This window comes from Cajanus cajan, chromosome 8 (genome assembly GCF_000230855.2).
Source record: "Cajanus cajan strain Asha chromosome 8, NIPB_CcT2T_4, whole genome shotgun sequence".
Classification (NCBI taxonomy): domain Eukaryota; kingdom Viridiplantae; phylum Streptophyta; class Magnoliopsida; order Fabales; family Fabaceae; genus Cajanus; species Cajanus cajan.
This window is the reverse complement of record NC_138524.1, coordinates 45271965-45276964: the sequence shown is the minus strand read 5'-3', so window position 1 is coordinate 45276964 and position 5000 is coordinate 45271965.

The window sequence follows — 5000 nt, the reverse complement described above, 5'->3', positions numbered from 1 at the left end:
GGCCAACACAGCCGTATCCATTTCAGTACGCCTGTATTGAGTTAAAAATTTGTTCATAACCCTAATTTTAGTACGGGCGTACTGAACATGGTACGGGCGCATTGTTTTTTCTAAAGTTTGATTTTTTTTTTGATTTTTTTTTTTTTGATTTTTTTTTTTTTTTGATTTTTTTTTTTGGAATAAACAGAGAATAAGTGATCTTCCAGTACACCTATCATCTGTATGCATGTATGCGGTATGATGCACCTAATTCTATTTGATTTATTTTTCAAAAGAATTAACCGATACGTTTCTTTGCTTGGATTTTGCCATTCCTCTAGACAGGCTGTGCGCTGCCGATTTCTGTAACTGAGGAATGATGCGTGTTATATTGAGATTGGTGTCATCAACCAAGTGATCCTTCCTTTCCTTTAGAAGACGTGTCAACCCTCCTATTGACCACTATATCTCCATGTTTCCACTAGATTATTCTAAAATCGTTTGGGACAAGAGAAAAGAAAGGAAAGATATTTTTTGTTCAAAAGTTTGTGTTTTAGAGGGGATTATTATCATTTTGAAAGCGGTTTTTGTAAGAATGGCTGGCCAAGGTAGGCTTATGTGTTTAGGCTTGTTTGATTAAACACTTATGAAGTTAAGAAAGTCTGTGTTATTGTCGTTGTGGTTTGACCACTTAGATAGCTTCCCTTGAACCTTTCTTTTTGAATTCAGTTCATGGTACCATCATGGATTTCTTTTGCTTTTGTGATTGTCCTTATTTTTTCCTGAAACACCCCTTTGTGGTGTCTCAGCGGACTTTTGTTTTTGTTGATTTTTGCAACCCTAAGTTTTGCCTAGGTCACCCTTTTGTGGGATTCCTAGCGGGTTCTTTGCTCTTATTTTCGCGCAGCCCCCTTTTTGGGTTTCCTGCCGAGCCTCCTTTTTTTTTATCCATGATGGTACTTGTCGAGGCCAAGGAAAGGTGCTCCAAGTTGTCACGCACACTTCCACATAAAAATGATGCGGGTTTATTATTATTAAGACGATTTTAACCTCATTCATGCTTATTCAAACAGGGTTAAAAATAAGGTGGTCTAGAAGTTTATTATAAGCAAGAAGAGAAGCAGTAAGAAATAACAAATAATGATTTTATTATAATTCTAACGGAAACATGTTCCCTATCGAGGCTCGGGGGTCGGGCTGTCCCCGAGGAGTGATCTCTAATAGTCATCAGGTCTATATATCCCTATCGGAAGGAGAGGAGCACTTGATGACGACGACCGGCCTTGACGCTTGTGAACCGGCCTTCCTAAAGATCTGGCTTAAAGAACGTCGAGAAGGATCTTGGTTCCTCTTCGTCCTTTGATCTTTATTAGGGTCGTATCCTAACCCTTGTTTCCCCAGATTATCCTTAATGATGGGTAGCTCGGGAATTCCTTGGGAATCCTTGCCAAGTCCTTGTCCAGGCAAGTATCCGTTCTTGGTAAGCATGTAGGCTACCTTCTTCATTTCTCGAGGAAACATTTCGACATTGGCAATCTCCAATGCTTGGAAGGCGGTCTCTAGAGCTTCCTCTGCTGCATCCACGTAAGGTATGGCAGATGGCTTGCTGATGAGTATGTCATCTTCAGCTTGTACGGTCACCAACTTGTCACCCACTATGAATTTGACTTTCTGGTGGAGCGTAGAGGGAACAGCTTTTGCATCATGAATCCAAGGTCGGCCGAGGAGACAGCTGTATGCGGGAGTAATGTCCATCACTTGAAATTCGACATTAAAGACGGTGGGTCCAATTTGGATTGGAAGATTGACTTCTCCCACCACTTCTCTTTTAGAACCGTCGAAGGCTCGAACGATCATGTTGCTCGGGCGCATTTGGATTCCCTTGATTGCCACTTGATCAAGCGTTCTTTTTGGCATCACATTCAAGGAAGATCCATTATCCACCAAGACTTTGGCGATGTGATACTCCTTGCACTTTACAGAGATGTGCAAGGGCTTGTTGTGGTTCGGTCCCTCAGTGGGGATTTCTTCATCGGTGAAAGTGAGGTGATCATTAGCCGTGATGTGACTAACAATCCCCTCAAATTTGTCTCGGGAGATAGTATGCGACACGTACGCCTCGTTCAAGACTTTCACGATGCGGTTCAGAGCTTAGGATCAACGACAACAGAGTAATCTTTGCTGGCGTCCTATGAAGTTGATCCACGATGGAGTACTCGCTCTGTCGTATATTTTTTAACAGCTCATCAGTCTCCTCCTCAGATTCTTTATTCTCCTCGGTTTTCTCTTTTTCTTTTTCTTTTCCTTTATTCTTGGGAGCTTTGTCATGAAGATCTTCGGGAGCGTAGATCCTGCCACTCCTAGTCATGCCCCCAAGTCCAGCGATGTTAGGGATATCGCTGTCGGCAGAAGAATGGATGTCGTATATCCATGGCACAGCCTTATTTGATTCGTAGGGAAAAGGTCTTGGAGCGGTGATCTTCAACGGCGTCGGACCTTCCCCTTTATTCGTCTTGATTACCAACAACGGAGTTGATGTGCGTTCGCTTGGCGCGGTTGTTGGCTTGCATTTAATAACGAACGGCGTGCGATCCATTCTAAACATACGCATCGGTTAATTCTTTCTTTTTATTTATGTTATTAATAAATTACTAGGAGGGATGTATGCAAATGAATGACTATGAAATGCAAAGGCAATTGAAAGATTTCATAGATCTCAAAAACTCGATTTATTAATCAAAGAAAGTGTACAACTCATTATACAATGCTTTGAAGCAATTTTTTACAAAATGAGAAAAGCCGATAGAAACCCACAGGCGGGTTCATGTTTCTTCTCCATTCAACTTCGGCTTCCTCTACATGTCGGGCCATTGCTTCGACTTGCGTATGGACTGCTTGGCTCATATTATCACTAATCTTTTGAGCGTCCTTCGCCTTTTGAACATGGTAGTTGATCATGGCTTGCAGCTCATTAAGCTCCTCTTCAGCTCGATCCTTCTCCTCTCGGAGCTTAGCCATGTATGCTAGTCCTTCCCTTTCCTTCCTGCGAAAATCGGAAAGGCTTGCGGTTTGTTGTTGAGCAACTTCCCGCCATTGCTGCGCGTCGGATCGAGTCAAGAATAAGTCTTCTTGCATATCCTTGATCAACTGTGCCTGCCTTGCATATTCGGCTTCAAGGTGTGCTATCTTTGCGTTGACATCTTGGAGTTGACTACTCGGTTCGACCTTTGGCATTTTGGATGCTCGAATAGCCTTCTCATTAAGGTTAGCACACTCATCCTTGAACCGCTCTATCTCATGGTCTTTTTTCTTGCACTGCCTTTGTAAACCGTCAATGGCGAAACTGGATTCTTCGTTTTTCTCCTCAAGAACTCTCATTTGAGCTCCCATGATTTCCAGCTTCTTGGTCAAGGCATCGACTTGTTCTTGCAACAGCCTCCTCGTTACTGCGGTCGCGCAAGAGGTGGATGGTTGAGGCACTCCCCTCTCGCTCCTCCAAGTCTCGTAGTCGGTAGAGACAGATACCCGAGGCTTTCCAAGCTCTCGATCTCCCTCATAGATTGGTCTCTCCCACGCCCTAATGACAGCGTGCATGTCCCTTTGATGCTCGGAATCAAAGGAGAAACACAATCCTCCAAGCTCCTCTTTAGTAGGAACAATCTGAGTCCTCATAAGTTGCCTCATAGCCAATCTAGGTGAATAAGCTATGCAACCTCTGAGGCCCATCAATGGTACGCTTGGGTAGCTGCCGCATCTCATCAATACGTTGCTCGGACGGAACCAAGGACAAACCCATGTGAAGTGCTCAATGCTCCACTGTTCCATCTCTTCTTTCCATTCGGAAGCATAGCGGCGGCATACGGGAATCTTTGAAAAACTCCTCAACGGATCGGGCAAGGTCCCCATGTGACTAGAGGCGTAGAAGTGTGTGATGCTCCACACATATAACAAGGAGGTGCAGCATCGGATAATCTTCCCTTGCTTCTGTTAAGATATGTTGACAGAAAGCAAGGTGTCGGCAAGAATGGCAGGCACGGGACTCTTCATGTGTACATCCCATGCGAAGAAAGCGTCCATAGCGGCATGGTCCACTGTGTTAGCGTGAAAGGGGAATAAGATCGTCCCAAACACAGCTAAAGCTAGAGTCTTGTTGAAAGCTAACCAATCTCCCTCACCAGCTAAGGAAGAAAGGTGATCCTCAATCATAGCGAGCTTCCAACCTTTGATACTGCCGTTCCCCACTAGGGCAGCTGATCGTGATGGTAGTTTGACTTGAGTGGCGACCCTCTCTACGGCCACATAATTACCATGAAAAACATAGACCCCTGTTGATTTGGGCCATCGCAGCATGAGCTCGTACTCCTTGAGAGTAGGAACTAAGTCAAACTGGGGGAACTCGAAGCAATGCAGATCGAGACTCCAAAAGTGAACCAATGCTCTCAGAAAGGCCGGATCCACACAAATCTTCATCAAATCGAGAACTCGTCCATATGATTTTTCGAATCCAACACGAGCCTCATGTGGCATCAAAGAACAGAGGTGGTCCAACCTCTCGGCACGGTATAATAAGAAGTCCACTTTCTTCAACTGCCCTTGTACTCCCCTAGATCCCTCCATGATCTACAATAAGAATGCATGATATGAGATGATGGCGTTGAATATACATGCATTGTGTTTATTCAACTAAGAATTATCATGTTTTGAGGATGTTCCTAATATGATGCATGATATTGCTTGGTTTGGATAAATAACTATTTTTTTTGTATTTGGGTATTTTGTTTTTTTGTATTTTCTTTGGGTGAAAATGGAAACTACCTATATGAATGTGATGAAGGTAGGTGTTAACACCATGTAATGGAAGATTCTTATTCCTATTTATTTTTATTATTATTTTTTTTTTAAAAAAGGGAATGTTGTATGTTTAAAGAATGCAATGTATGCTCAAACAATGTCACATAAACAATGCACAATCAATTCAATCATCCGCGAACAGTCACGAGCGAATCACGAGGTAGGGGTAT